Raw genomic sequence first — 17,001 nt, forward strand, 5'->3', positions numbered from 1 at the left:
TTTAGCCTCTAATGCATGGCAAAAGTTCTGAAGCTTGAGAATATTTTCAAACACTTCAAAGACTCCTTCAGGGGTTCTAAGACGTTGCCAGCCCCAACAACCACACTTGGCAAACCCTGTGCTCACTTCCACTTCTCGCAGAACAGAAAAACCTTGGTCCTCAGGTCCTGCCCGAAAATGTGACTTTCTGGTAGCTGAGTTTCTCAGTAGCTTTCAGCCCTAAAATATTTTTATACTGACCATATGTGATGGAGACTTCTACATAACACAACTTCTAGTCTCCTTATGAATCAAGCACTTTGTTTAAGTTAACCTTTTCTCTGAGTTTGGGTATCATCATAAACAGGACCGACTGTGCTGTGCTGAGGAGGGGAGACCCCCCGGAGATCCCAGGAGCAGAGGGATATTTGTTCCTGCACTGAAGGCTCAGCTTAGGCTACTCAGAGTTTGTGTTTCTGGTAGCTTATTCATCCTTGCTGTCAGAAGGCCAGCTGTCCTTTCGAACATGGCCACAGCCCCTTTCTTTGCTTTCTAAAGTGCAGCTTCAAAATCAAATCTAAGCTTAGGCTCATTGTAATGAAATTGAAACATTCTAGTAAGGGACTTGCCAATGGTTAAATGTTCCAGAACTGTTATGTATAAAGTGTGGGGCATCAGTGGGCTGGATTCCTAATGAATGAGTTTACCAGAGAGCTGGTGTGTTGTGGTACAACTTGTAATTGAAATCAACTTTTGAGAAAGTCAGTGCTGCCATCTGAAATTGGGGTGAGGGGGAAGATGTTCAGAATTCTCGTGGGCCCATTTTTCCAAAGTTGCAAAAGGAGGGGAGTGGGGCTTCTTGGACTCTCCTGGGGTCATTCGGTTTCTCAGCAGACTCTGTGCTTCTCAAAGACCATCTCAATCATAAGTAGTACTTTTCACTGTCTCCCACATCCATACAGGGATCGCCAGCCACAACCCTGCCCTTCCTTCTTGCCCTGTCTGCATCCATGTTTCTGAACTCCTTTATTTAGCATCTGCTCTTACTCAGGGCAGCAAATCAACTATTTTATGCTTCTGAGCCATTTGAGCACTTGGGGGATAAACTCCCTCCTTGGATCTTCCACTAGTTTCTCCAGACCATTAAACATTACCCACCTTAATAGTCAGACACTTTATCGGTCCTTTTTCTCTATGTCTGTTCAGCACAGCAGTGGACAAACTAAGGCAGAATTTGGTTTTCCCTCATTTAGACTTGCCCTTTATTAGGTGAGTCACCTGCAAGACATTCATACCAGACAACAGGTCCTGGAGGTGACTGGATACCATGATGCAGGCCCCCCTTGCTATTTCTACTTGATAAGGTGCCTCTCACTTTTGCATTTAAAGGGAACCCTTTGTGCCCTAGCTGGTGTGGCTCATTGGATTGAGTGTCAGCCTGTGAACCAAGGAGTCACCGGTTCAATTCCCAGTCAGGGCACATGCCTTGGTTTCGGGCCAGGTCCCCAGTAGGGGACACGTGAGAAGCAACCACATGTTGATGTTTCTCTCCCTCTCTTTCTCCCTCCCTTCCTCTTTGTCTAAAAATAAAATAAATAAATTTTTTTTTTAAAAATAAAGGGAACCCTGTGTGAACCCCTGCAACACTAAATTGAGGACAGATGTCACATTCCACATAGTAGAAGGTGCCAAAGTTTTCAGAATGGAAGGATTCTATACAAAATCTACACAAAATAAACAATGTCTTCTAAAAATTTATCAAAGGATAACAAAAGAGGCTAAATTTAGAGGAAAAAAATGACCTGAAATTGGGGTATATAGACTTCCATGCACATAGAGATAATTTTATAACCAAAAGACAATCTTAATCTTAGCAGTTGTGGTAGGCAAAATAAAAGTCCCCAAAGATAACAATGTCACAATGCCCACAACCTGGAAATAGGATATCTGACATAGGAAAAGAGACTCTGAAGATGTAATTCAAGTTCTTTGAGATAAGGGAACTATTCTGGATTATTTAGGTGAATCCCCTTTAATCACGTGAATTCCTAAAAGCAGAGAACCTTTCCTCACTGTAGTCCGTGGGAGATGTGATGACAGAAGAAAAGTCAGAGGGATGAGTCATTGCTGGTCCTGAAGATGGAGGGAGGGTCCAGGAGTCGGGAAAGAGCAAGGAAGCAGGTTTTCCCTAGGACCTCTAGAAAGATACGCAGCCCTGCTGACACTTTGGCTCTAGCCCAGTGAGACCCAAGAGGGACTTTGAGCCTACAGAACTGCAAGATAAGAAAGTTGTGTTGTTTTAAGCCAAAAAATAAATAAATAAATAAAATCAAGAGGAAACATCATGGAAATGGAGCCCTCTGCTACTCCCATTATCCCAGAGCTTAACCTGTGCTAGCATATGAAGCAGGCAGCCAGCGAAAGGTTTAAGTTGAATGGGCTTCCAAGATGTTTGGTCTGATATCTAGAAATGGTCTAGACTTAGGGATATTGTTGAGTGGTGGAATTCATGGATGCTGAAGAAAATGGCTCGCTTTCCCTTTAATCCCTCAAGCTGAGAAGAGCACTGAACCAGAGAGTGATTTATTCAATGATCCCTTGGGGTCGGAGTGGTGATGTACTTCCTCAGTCTTGCCCCCTGGCCTTTCTTGTCTCCATCAGCAGGCCAAACATCATCAGCAGGCTGATAGGTTCACATATGTGCATTTCAGCTTCCGTCACTTCCTAGATGGCACTGGGTGCTGAGCCTAAGCATAGCTCCAAAGCCAGGAGCTGCTTTGGAAACCAGGGCGCAGAGCTCATGGCAGTGATCAGGTTTTCCTTATTTATAGGCAGAAGAGCCCCGTGATAACAGTTGACCTTTATGGGACACTTAAAATGTGCCAAGCACTGTGTTAAGCTTTTGACATATATTCTCTTATTTAAGGCACTCTGCATGAGTAAGACAAAATGACCTTTGCCAACAGTGTCATTTATTTCAAAAAGTGTCTCCGTGCAGTGTGAGGCTGTGGAGAAAGCCCTTCACTTTTGCACAGATGCAGTGATGGTTCAGCCAAACCCTGCCCTCCCCATGCAGAGAACACAGGGCCTCCTGGAGGAGCCCCAGAGCTTCGTTAGCCCTCTCCTGTCACTGGCCCTGGACCACTGCTCATCTGCACCTTGACAGACTTCCTGAGCTCTCCACAGAGGAGAACACAGTCCGCAGATTCCCGCGTCAGTCACTCAGTGAATATTTACTGAGCATGTGGCACGTGTCAGGCCCTGTACTAGGTGCTTGGAAAACATTAGTGAACAGTACCAAGAATTTGTATTCCTGTGTGGGGGTAGACAATAAACAGTAACATAATAAATAACTAAATTATACAGTACCTGAAAAGCCAGTAAGGACCACGGGGAAAGTGTAGAGCAGGAAAAGGTGGAAAAGGGGAAAGCAAGAGGTGGGGGTGCAAGTTGCAATTTTAAATGGAGTAGGCACAACGGGTCTCCATGAGGAAGTGACTTTGAGCAATGACTTGAAGGAAGTGCAGAAGGTAGTCACAATATCTGTGGGAAGAGTGTTTCAGGCAGGGTGAATGGCCAATGCAAAGGCCCTGGGTCGGAGTCTGTCTGGTGTGTTGGAAGTAGAACAAGACCAGGGGAACCGGAGTGGAGCTAAGGGAAAGGAAAGCAGTAGTTGTGTTCAGAGAGCACAGAGCAGGAGGCAAGTCATTCAGGGCCCACAGGATGAGAGGGTCACTGAGATTTTGGAGCAGAATCTGACTTGCACCCTATAAAAACTTTATTCTGTCTGCAACAGGATTGTATTCTATTCTGAGACTAGAATAAGAATGGTTGAGGGCTAGCCACGGAACAGGTGAAAAGTGGCCAGTTCCTGGTTCTCTCTCTCTTTTTTTTTAAATTTTTATTGTTATTCAATTACAGTTGTATGCCTTTTCTCCCCATCCCTCCACCCCACCCCAGCTGAACCCACCTCTCTCCCCCACCTCCACCCTCCCCCTTGGTTTTGTACATGTGTCCTTTATAGTAGTTCCTGTAATCCCCTTTTCCCACTGTCCCCCCCGCCCCCCCCCCATTGGTTCTCTTTTGAAAGGAGAGCCTAAAGGATCTCCTGATGGCTTCTTTTGTTACCTGTGCGGGCTGAGAGAAATTCCCTCCAGAGGGTCATGTTTCTCTCTCTACCAGCCAGCAGCATTTTAAACACTTTCTAAAAACACAGAGAATTTCTTCACTTCATGAGATTATTTCTATTAAGATGAACAACAACATCACACCTAGATGAAAAGCTGTTGACCAAGCTCATTCATGAGCTGAGCCTCTCAGAACAGATGTCAAATCTGTGTCACAATAAGCCCCCACCTCCACCTGGCTCCTCCATGATTTGTGTTTCCAGTGTTCAGGAGGGAGTCATAGTTCATAGCAGAGTTCTGAAACAAATGGCCTGGGTTCAAATCCCAAGACTTACACTTGGACAAGGGACTTTCAACCTCAGTTTAAAATGTGGGTAATAGTCTATTCCTCACAGGGTTATGTGCATAATGACCATGCTAAGGATCCCATACTTACAGTCTGGGCACATTTTTAAACATGGCCAATACCAGTCAGGAGGGACATAAGGCTTTAGAAACTCTCCATATGCCTACGTGCCAGTCAGTCCCTGCTTCCTCCTCATCCAGAAGTGTAGCAAGTGCACCTCCTAGCAAGTGTTCAACAGCACCACCTAGGGGCAGCCTGGCCCTTCCCCAACACAGCGCAGAAACAGGACGTTCTCTCCACAGGGAGTTCCAAGGCCGTGGGCAACTTCGTTTCTGAGAAAAACTTCACAAGGGCATCACGATCCTATGGAACCAGGAATCTCTGCTTGTGTCGAACTATAATCTGTAAATACTGCCACGGGAATGGTTTTTTCCCCTGTGAACTCGGACCTGCTCGGGAATGCCAGCCACTGTGCTAAGTGAACCGAAAAGCAAAAGCTGATGGATTCTGTGAGGGGATGTAGTGGTGGCAATGGGATCCTGAGGAATATTTTCCACACTAAACGTGTGAGTGTTGTTGAAATGTCAGCACTCTGCTTCATTGACATCTTCATTTCTTCATCTGATAGCTCTTTTATTTTGTTATTTTAAGTATTCCTTATGTTTCAGGATAATTTCCCCTGCACCGTGTAAGCAAATGCCTGGGAGGAAAAAAAAAAACTTTAAAAATGACCTTTGTCATTTGGAGCAGTGAAAGCAAAAAGTACCAGCTGCATTGAAGCCAACTTAAATTGCCTGCAGTTTAGATCACCAGACGTAATGTAAACATTGCATGATTGTTAGGAATGAATGGGGACCCCTGCGACCTACAAATGTATGGAGGCGGAGTGACAGAGGTGGTGTTCTCCGACTTGGTAATCCTGGAGTGGCTTCTAAATTAACTGCAACCCTCTTTAGGACCCAGCAACACGAGGCGTCTCCTCTGTCACTGTTACATAACACTGCTGCACACATGTATGTGCAAGCACGTGCTCACACAGCCTGACACTGCAAACACACACCTACACAATATGCATGCACACAGCACACCATTGTGGCACAGGAGCACAGCACACCCTCCCCCCCACACCCCTATACAACATATAGGCTTAACAAACACGTGCCCACAAAATACACATGATCATGTGTGTACCACCCACATACCAGCAACACACAGCACATGAGTTCCACACACCCACATAAAGCTTGTGTAATACACAGCTGCAACACACACACTCACACACACACACACTCACACACTGACTTTTCTCTTGGTTCTCACGGGCCCCAATCTCAGAATGTTGAAAGAAGCTGCTCGCTCGGGCAGGGCAAGGGCCGCTCAGGCCATGTCATCTGTGGTTTTGCCCCAAACTTACAGGTCTCTAATAACCAAAAAGGCTGCTGCAAATATCCCAAGATGTCTGCAATGGAACCACATCAATATCTTATCCCAGGAGAGCTGTGAAGCCTTTTGAATTAAAATCAAGATAGTCTATGGTCTAGGGATGGGACAGTGTGTCCTTGACATAAAAAACTGAGCAGCGTCAAGTGTGATTTGATGCAATTTGTCTGAACAGAGTATGAGAGCAGATACAAATGAAACTTGGGACAAGTGGTTTCAATAAAAAAATTGTGCAGCTAGAAAAATTATCCCACATACAGGAGTTGAACTTGAATTCTCAATATACCCTTATCTAATTCATGGCTTTAAAAAATATACAAATGTATTGTCTCAATGGATTTGAGACAGCAGAACAAATGGATTTGGTTCTACTGTCACGTGACAGAAAACTCAAAATGGTAGTGACTCAAATAAAGCAAAAGAGGAACAGTGATCCTCATGTAGATATAGGGTGCTCAGGACTAGTCTGGTGGTCCATCATTACCAAGGACCCGGCTGCTTCTCTCTTGTTGCTCCAACATCTTCAGCCTACGGCCTCCACTTCAAGGTCCAAGGTGGCTGCTTCAGCTCCAGCCAACATGCTCACATTCCAGCCAGCAAGAAGGAGTAAACAGAAGCAGGGCATGCCCCTTCCTCTCAGGAACCCTCTCTGGAAGGTGTCGTACAGCACATCCACTTACATCTCACTGGTCAGATCATTGACAGGACCACAACCAGCTGCAAGGGAGGCCTAGAATTATGCAATTTTTCTAGGTGGCCGTGGGCTGAGCTAAAGTTAGAGGTTCCATTACTATAAAATAAAGGGAGAATGGATATTAGAAGATAGCTTTTATTTTTTTAAAAAAAGATAAAATTAGCCTTCACTCAGAGGTAGTCATTGTTAACAGTTTGATATGTTGTATATATATAATTTTTTACAAAACTGAGTCTATACTGTATACAGTGGTTTTAATTTTCTTTTTGTAAATATATTCTATGACTGTATGTAGATATATATCCTTTATTAGAGTTCATAAAGAATCTAATCCACCTCCACCTAATAAAATATGTATATTATACAAGTCACTCAAATCAATTATTCTTGCTTGACGCATCATTCAGTTCGGGGTTCAGGGTAGAGATGTAAATCTACACCAAGTAAAAATCTGGGAGGGCTTGAGAGGGTAGGGTCCCCGGCTGAAGGAACATGTGGGGCGGTAGACACCCTGAGAGTGCCGGGTGAGGAGGACTCTTGGTGGGACTCACTTCTGTGTACTCAGAAGTGAGGGTAGGGGGAGGAGGAGAGAGCAGATCCATGCTGTCTTCCTCCTCACCTCCAGCTGAACCCTCAAATGCTGCTGGCTGGATAATGGAGCTCATGATATTTTGGGGAAATTATTTTATGGATTCCGCTGTTTATGATACTTAGGGCTTTATTGCCTTAGCAACCTCTCCTAGGTTTTAGAATCCTTCTCAAAAGATCAGGAGATTACATTTCAGATAAGCATCCAGAGTGGTGGCTGATCTTAGCAGCAACTCCGAAATATCTGTTCCGGCTGGCTCTCGTTAGCTAGGCGTGTCATATTTACTTGGTGCCCACAAGTGTGCCACAGAAAAATAGCCTGCTTTCTGCTCTCTGCTCCCTGCTGTCTTCCTAACGCTTCGATTCAAATCCACTCTCTGCTCCAAGTGATCCCCTGGGTTCCTGGTTTCTCCAGCACTAAACCCTAACTCCTCCGCTTGACTTGCAGCACCCGCCAAACTCTGCTGGCTGGCCCCCACTTCCCCACCGCTCCCCAGGCCACACATTGCATTGAAGCCAATGACACCTCTGGTCCAGAGCCGAGACTTTAACTGCCGAAACTTTTTAATTTGATGTAGTCCCATTTGTTTATTTTTTCCTTTATTTCCCTTGCCCTAGGAGATATATTGGCAAAAATATTGCTACACAGGATGTCCGAAATTTCACTGCCTATGTTTTCTGCTAGGACTTTTATGGTGTCATGACGTATTTAGGTCCTTTATCCATTTTGAGTTTATTCTGGTATATGGTGTAAGTTGGTGGTCTAGTTACGTTTTTTTCCATGTACCAGTCCAGAGCTCCCAACAAGATATTCAGTCTTCATATATTGGAAAATTACCCCACCTTTCCTTTTTTAACTTTAGTTTTGATTGTTTAGAAGTATTACATTGTTATAAGGTTGGTTGGGTTTTTTTGTTTTGTTTTGTTTTTGTTTTTTTTTTTAAGAGCACCCGTGCTTCAGCTTCTAGCCTGAGAAAGGCACATGCTTGACTTTAGGGTAGAGTTTTTCTGACATGTATTAGAGAAGAGAGAGGACAGAGACCTAGGGAGACAAACGGGTATGGGAGGGGCCGGGCCCTGAGGCAGGCTGCTGTCTCCTCTGAGTGTCCAAAGCCAACTGGCTAGCCTCGGCCTGCACAATTTACCCCAGGAGGGTGCTGGCACCTGAAGACAGTCGAGTCTTTGGGCAGGGCTGGGTGACCATGGCTCTCAAGTTCTGGCACAGAGCTCTGCAGGGAGGTCAGAGATTAGGACCTGAGCTGCAAGGGAGGCCAGTAGATTCTGGACAGGGGAGCAGCTTAGCTCGAAAGGAGCAAGGTAGAGACCAGCCCTGAAGAAAAGGCATCTGGTTGGAATACAACCCACCACAAAGTCTGACTGGGAAAAAAGACCTAAGTGGAGGGACATAATTACAGGGGGAGGGGATGGGGAGAGGAAACTCACATCCATTTAGTCCCTTGCCATGGGCCAGACACAGTGCAAGACACTTTACATGCATGAGCTCATCTTATTCACACTGGCCCCTGTGCGATTTTTTAAATTATTATTTCCATTTAACACAGGAGGAAGCAGAGGCTCAAAGGGGTTAAATAACATTCACTGTTACACAGCTTATAACAGAGTCCATTTGGTTCTCAAAGTCTCACTTCCTTAAAAAAGGAACCATTATCAAAATGAAAAGGGAATCGACTGTATGGGAGAACAAATTTGCCAATGATCCATTGGACAAGGGTTTAATCACCAAAATATATAAGGAACTCATATGACTCAACAACAGGAAGACAAACAACCCAATTAAAAAGTGGGCAAAGGCCCTAAATAGATACTTCTCCAGGGAGGAAGGAGGAAGAACAGATGGCCCATAGACATATGACAAAAAATGCTCAACCTCACTAGACATCAAAGAGATGCAAATTAAAATCACAATGAGACATCACCTCACACCTTTCAGAATGGCCATCTTTAATGAATCAACAAAGCAACAAGTGCTGGTGACATGTGGAGAAAGGGAATCCTCAGGCATTGTTGGTGGGAATGCAGACTGGTGCAGTCACTGTGGAAAATAGTATGGAATTTTCTCAAAAAAGTTAAAAATGGAACTGCCTTATGACCCAGTGATTCCACTGCTGGGAATATACCCTAAGAACCCTGAAACACCAATTCAGAAGAACTTATGCACCCCAATGTTCATAGCAGTGCTATTTATAATAACCAAGTGTTGGAAACAGCCCAAATGTCTGTCAGTTGATAGGTGGATTAAAAACTGTGGTACATTTACACAATAGAATACTATGCAACAGAAAGAAAGAAGGAATTCCTACCTTTTGTGACAGCATGGATGGAACTGGAGACTATTATGCTAAGTGAAATAAGCCAGTAGGCAAAAGACAAATACCATATGATCTCACTTATAAGAGGAATCTAATGAACAAAATAAACGAACAAGAAAAATATAACCAGAGACATGGGAATGTGGAACTGACTGGTGGTTATAGGAGGGGAGGAGAGGAGGGGAATGGAAGAAAGGGAAAGGATTAGTCAAAGAACTTGTATGAATGGCTCATGGACAAGGAGAGGGGATTAACTGTGGGAAAGGGAGGTGGGCTGGGTGAAGGGGGACAAAAGGGAAAAAATTGGGGACAACTATAATAGAAAAACAATAAAAAAGTAGGAAAAAAGAATGAACATCTATAGTAGACTTCATCAGCTATATAAAAACAGCATTAAGGGAAAATTCAAAGTGTTTTAAAAAAATGACCAGCTTTAGTGTAATCAAATAAGTATGATTTAAATCTTTAATGAGGTACCACTTATACTCATTGAATTGAAAGAACATTTTAAAACAATAAAACCCAGTGCTATAAAAGCTGCAGAGAAACGGGTACGTACACAGAGTGCTGTTGGCATTGTGAGTTATTACAGTCGTTTAGAAAGCAATTTGGCAGTGCATTTCAAGAACCATGAAAATGTTTTTGCCCTTTGGCTGACAATTTTTATGTAAGATAATTATACAAAATAAAAATATTCATGTGCAGGGAAGTAATCTCTGTAGAGTTATCCATAATAGCAAACATATAAACAACCTAAATGTCTAACAGGAAGAGAAGGGTAAATGAAATGTTACTCCACATTCTCAATGTAATAGGGTGCAGTCATCAACATGATAACTGTAGAGACGCTACCATTTTCCATCTCACTATTAGATGATTTCCTCGTGTCCAAATTTCACAAAGAATTAGAAGGCAATCCCTGGCTCTCCACTTAAAATGGACATAAAAATGGCCCCCTGTGTACACGTCATCCTCCTGCTCCTGTCCGTTTCTCAGGTTAATCTCTCTGTATCTTTGCTCACCACCATCTCACCCCCTCAAATAACTATGGTGGCTGAAATCAACCTTGACTTCTCGGCCACCTCTTTCCCTTTCACATCTCTTCCATTTTTTTTTTCATAAATGCTCTCTCTTGAACCTACGTCTCTATCTAGCTACTGCCCTATTGCCCTGTCCCCCTTTACGACAGCTTCTTGATAGAGACGTCTGCATTCCCCTTTCTCATTCTTCATTTACAGCCACTTCACTTCAGCCTGGCTGCTGCCATTCCTGCATTTTCAGCAGTCACCAATAAGTTGATAAAACAAGTTAAGTTCAGCTAATATTTTTTTTCCTTGACCTAACCTCCTTTAACCTCTCAGTGTATATAATTTGATTCTTTTCCTCCTGAAGCTCACCCTTCCTTTGATTTCCACACCCACTCTCCTCTCCAATTGTCGCTGGGTTTCCACAACATGTCCTCGCTCCCTGACGGCTCTTCTCAACTTCCTCTGCACGGCCCCGTCCTGTAAGGGGTGTAATTACACCCACTCTGTAAGGGCTGTAATCCCCAACGGACTGCCCCCAGTCCTCTTCACTTAGATTCCTCAACTCCCTTCAACTGGAGTCAGACAAATGGGGTTCAGATTCTGACTCTCACTGTCCAACCATGTGGCAAAGTTACTCCAGCCCCTAATCTTCATTCTCTTCTGTAAAATGGGGATAATAGTAGGTCCCACCCTGTAAGGTACCTTAGTAAAGAGTATGCATTCGATGAATAGTGGCTTTATTAGGAAGAGGAAGAGGAAGAGTGTTTGGTATCCTAACCCACTTTTTCAGTCTAGACTCTCTGCTGAGTTCAGAACGAGCCCTTTATTCAGTGTCCCTCTGGAGATCTGCACCTGGATGCCCTACCTCGAACTCAAATGTGCACAATTGCGTTAACTATCCTGCCCTCTCCAATACCACTCCTGTCCACACCTGGAAACTGGAAGTCATGTTTGATATCTTCTCTTGTTTTATCTGTATCTCTCTACCTCCCCACTTCCAGGCATGTCCCATAAAATACTCCAGATGGAATTTCCCACTTCTTTCCCTATCAACAAAGTGGCGAAATACTGAAATGGTGAATGCTGAAAACTCTGAGGTCCTCAAGGAGGGTAGAAGAACTACAAGACGGAAGGAGTTGGATCCCTGGGTTATCATGTGAAAGGCTGCCTGCCAGTCAGGAAACCTCTTCTTAATTTCACATGAGTAAAGAACAATTCTCTAGTGTGTTATGCCACCAAGATTTGAAGAACTATCTTTTACAGCTGCTAGAGTGCTTTAACTGATATAATGTCCACAGCATCTGAAAGATCCATCAACGCCTCTGGTTCCTGCCGCCACTACCCCTGTTATAAGCCTTCATGATCCCCTGTGTAGATCACTGTAACAGCCTCCTAAGAGGTCTGCCTGATTTCACTTTTGCCCTTCTCTAATCTACTCATACAGTTGCTGATGGGGCTTCCATAAACTGTAAAAGGGATCCAAGTCTGATTATATCAACCATCCTTGCTTAAGAAACTCTGTCTGGTTCCTTACCTCCTCAGGCTAAATTCCAACTCCTGCCGTGACATAGGAGGTCCTTCATGAGTTGGCTCCACCTACCTGGTATATTCCTGCTCCTGCCCTTTGGTCTGACATGCCAGCCCCAATTACCTACCCACAGTCCCAATGGCCTGGGCCAGGCTCCCTTGGCTTCATGCTTTTTTTCATGCTATCTCTGCCTGGAACACTTTGATGTCTTCCTTACCTATGTGACTGTAACTCATGCTTTGAAATTTGGGTTGGGCATTATTCCTTTTGAGAGGCCTTCCCTGACTCCTCCAGGCTGGGTGAGAGTCTTGTCCTGAATGTCCCCATTATTCCCATGATCTCCTCTTTTATAACATGTACTGTACCGTTCTCATAGAATCTCTTTACTCATTTCTAGCACAATGGCTAGCATTGGTAGGTTCTCAGTAAATGCTTATTGAATGAATGAGTGACTATGCAAAAGTATGAAAAATAATGACAATGCAACATATAAAAATATTGACAGAATATCTTTCATTATGAAGTGAAAACTTAAATTATACACTGCATATTACATGCATACTATGTAATCTACCCATGTGAAATATATATGCATGTAGATAAACTCGAAATAGTTGTTCAATAGACATTCATTAAGCACCTACTCTTTGCCAGGTCATACAGGTAGAAAGATTAATTAGAATTGGCTCATTCTTCAAGAGGTTTACAATCTGAAAATGAAAAAAAAAATTCTGGTTAGCTGATGAGAATATGGGTGAGGTTTTTTTTCCAAAATTCTCTTTAATATATTTATAATATATTTAAAAAGCAGCTTATAAAACATAAAAGAATCATCTATAAACTGCTGTTCACAGTAATATTAAAGTTATAAAATTCAACCTCCACCATTTTGGACATATCTATCCAAAGCCTCTTTATATTTTGAAATCTTCATAGTTTTGCACACGTTGAATCAATGTCTGTTTTGCTCTCCCATGAGACTGTCAATACCTTGTACACAGTGTACCTGCTGGTGTCCTGAATGGTCTTGGGCAACTCACTTCACCTTGGTAAACTTCAATTGCCCCATTGCAAAGAAAATAATCCTGAACGCCATGTAGTCGTTTCAGAGGAAAAAATGAGACAATGAGTATGAGCCTGCTGTGTGAGATTCAAAGCACTTAGGCAATGTGGGGCATGGCAGGTTAGGAAACTGTCTCTTTGTTAGTTTTCAAATATGCCAATAGAACTGGTTTGATCATTCTCTTATTCAATAAGTCAGTAATATAAGATGTAAGATGACACACTTCTCCATGAAACTCAATAAGTTGTTTTTATTCTTTATGGAAAAGGACATATGTCTTTAAATGCTATTATCATCCTAATTTGTTTCTCATGCAAAAAAAAAAAAAAAAAAAAAAAAAACGCTCACCAATTCAGTTACCTGAAAAATGTCAACTGTCCCGCATGGTGTTCTGCATCTGGCAGACATGTAATAGTAACAACGGTGGGTCTGCTTTTCTAAATTCGGTGGGCACATCAGGTCATACTAACCTTCCAGGATAACAGAGCTTTGGAGTAAAGACAGCTCACCTGGCACGAAGCAGGAACATTCCTGATGTGTTTGGACATACAGAGGAAACAGGTGCCTTGGACCTTGTGACACTCCATCAGTGCCTGAGGGTAAGAAGAGACCCTGGGGACAGTTAGAAACAGGAAAAAGGGTATTTTGAGTATAATTCATCTGTCTAAGCAGGTGTTCCAAAAGATTACTGTCCCTCCAGCACCCCAGATCTGGACAAACAATGCAGAGAATTCAATGGCCCTTTGTGCTTCCTGCCTCTTTCAGCAACAATCTTTCTTAATAACAGCTTCATACATCTCACTAAGCACCTGCCCTCTTCCTGAGCTCTCAGTGCAAGTGTCTGTGTGCCACCAAATAGGCTTTTACTTCCCAGTAGGAGGATGAGCTGCTTGCCTTGAAGAACTAAGTTGAAGGAGAGTGTGTGTGCGAACTCAGCTCCTCAGAGAGAGGCCAGAATTGCTAGTGTGGGTCTTTCCAACCTAGTTTTACAAAGTCTAGACAGCTTGGCTGACTGCAACTCTGATTTTGTAAACCAGAATTGATTTGCAAAGATCTGGGCCAGGAGAGGGCATACCTGGGAGGTGGCTGTGGACTCAGACAAGAAAGGGAACAGACACAGAGGTATCCTGAGATCTCCAGCAAAATAGAGGGTTGAGGGCAACCAGAATTTAGAGCTTCTCGTGGGAGTTAATCAGGGCCAACTGTCAGCCTTCATCTTGTGACATGTAGGTGGTTCTGTGTGAGTGTGAAAAACAAAAGGTCTTCAGAGGACGTCAAATTAGTGCCTTAATTCTGAAATTACACTAAGTGACTTGAAGCTGGATTGTTGCCAAAATTCCTGTGTTGCAACTATTCTAAACTCCAACTCACTATTTCAGGGTTTCACTACATGTTAAGCCGATAAGGAGATGGTGTGATTGATCAAATGAGTGTTCTCAACACTGGCTTTTCCGTAGAGCCTTGAGAAAAACTGATTCCTGGTCCTCAGTCCAGACCAGATGAATGAGAATCTCTGGTTGAGTGATCTAGGATTGGGCAGTTTTTAAAGCTTTCTAGGTGATTGTAATGTGCAGCCAGGGTTGGGAACCACTGGCTTAGGCTGAGATGGGCAAGAGATACTCACAGGAGTTAGAGAAAGAGTTATGTTTGAGAGGTTTTGGTCATGGGCACCCTCAGACAAGGAAAGGTTCTCGTGTTCATGTTTGGATAGTGCCGGAATATAAAAGGACCAGATGATATGTTGGTGTGTTAGAGAGTTGGTAACAGTGAGTTTAACCTGTGATTACAAGTCAGAAACCAAACTTTGTACACCCCAAAACATAACCAGGACCAGACAAGCTGGTGGGTGAATAATATATTTACTTGTGTGTTTCAATCAAGTATCAGGTATTCACAGAATAGAAATGCACTCAGGGTGGGTCAAGATTATGAAGGTTTGTCGTAGAGACATGAATAGCAATTTCAAGGCATCCAAGGATCTGGACTTCCAGAGCCAGGAACCAGACACTCAGGTACTGAGGCCATTCCTTCTACCTCTCAGTCATTTGATCTTCATCTCTGTTCATCTCTCCATGTCTGCTTCATTCTTTCATCACAGCTGGCTTCCTCTGATTACTCTGATTTCACACAAGGCTCAACATGGCTGCTCCAGCCATAATGCATCATAATCTTGCAGGTCCAGAGCCCAACACTGACTGACCATTGTCCTTTAGCTCAAACTTTCAAGAAGGGGAATCGGTCATCAACAAAGGATGACTGGTTTGTCTAGCCTTGGGTTAGGGTCAATTTTCTCCCAAATTCTAGGCTTGGGGTAGAAAATGTCATATGGTTCACAGGTGAAACCATAGTAAAACATTCTAGGAGGCCACCAGAAGGGAAAGTACTTCTGAGGAGCTGTGGGCAGAGCAGGCAATGAAGTTAATCTAATGCTACCCATCCATAACCAATAACCACACATTTTTCTTCTTTCCCATCTTCTGCCTTCCAGGGATGGGTGGGCATGGGGGATATGAGGTAGAGTTTGGAAGTATGTGCCCTGTCTATTCTCAGGATCCAGTCCAGCCTCTGAGAGAGGTAATCACAGATTGGCATGATGCAAAGACAGACTGAAAATCCTCAACCAATATGATACTACATGTGTTGTCCTCCAGAAACCACTGAAAACTGCATCTTGGCAATGGTAAAAGCCTAAGAACATCCAAGACACAGGAACTCTGTTCAGTTTTAGTTCCACATTCTGCTGCATGTGGCATGTGAAAATGTAACACATGTAGACATTAAGGAGGATTCTCTTCCCCGTAGGCCTTTATTTGATCACTTGGAAAATTGGCAATTAACATGTTATTATGGTGGTTTGACAGTTCACTGAGAGCTCTGAAATAACATTCTTGGTTTTTAAATGATGATGTTTCACTGACATTCAAGTGGCTCTTTTCAGAAACTTAGGACTTCAGCCAGTTTGGGGGTTCATGAAAATAGGGCTGTGAGAATTTTATAAATTCTCCAAATGGAGACATTGTATGTAAACTCGATTTATGGTCCAACACTGGCTATCGCGGAAACGAATTGAATGGTTCTACAGTTTTCCTTCTTTCCTCTAGTTAAGTTCAGCTGCACTGAGGTAGGAGGGCAGGACTAGTCCAGAGTTGGGGGCCATATTTAGAGGGAGCAGGCCAGGGTAAAATTTCATCTCCACCCCAGCCTGTAGACAGTCTGAGTATATGTTTTTTTTTCCTTTGGGGGCCCCTGGGGCTAGAGGCAAAGTGAAGCCAGGAAGGGGGAGAGGAGATTCAGGAAGAAGTGGAGGAAGAACCAATAACAAATGTTGTCTATTTTCACTTTGCCCAGAGCATGTAGCCCCTGAAAATGACAGCTGTGGCCTCAGTATAATGCCCGCATGCCGATGTGTGACCATTGATTTTAGAGCCTTAGATGGAACCAACTATTTTATCTTTTGCCCAAGTATAGCTATTGAAGATTCTGAATGATTAAAAAAAGAAGTCTAATATTTGTATTTTACTAACAAAACACCTTAAACCAAAAAGGATGATTTATCTGGGCTGAAAATAAAACCCTTGCCTATTGAAGTCTGGTGCAGCCGAGTTATCACTATTTTCATCCTGCAGTTTGTTTTATAGGTACTAATTAACAGGGCAAAGTCTGTTGCCAAGAAAGTAAATCACATTTTGCTGTTTTCTTATCTTCTAACAAGACACAGAACTGGTCTTTAATTAAAGATCAAGTTCCAAGAGTACTACATCAGCTACCAAAATTAGGGAACATTGGTCTGGGAAGATCATGGTGAAATCTGCTGTGTAGAGTTCAAGAAATAGCGGGAGAGAGGGGAAGGAATGGAGGGAGAAAAAGAGGAATTGCAC

The sequence above is a fragment of the Desmodus rotundus genome, chromosome 11 (assembly GCF_022682495.2).
Source record: "Desmodus rotundus isolate HL8 chromosome 11, HLdesRot8A.1, whole genome shotgun sequence".
NCBI lineage: Eukaryota > Metazoa > Chordata > Mammalia > Chiroptera > Phyllostomidae > Desmodus > Desmodus rotundus.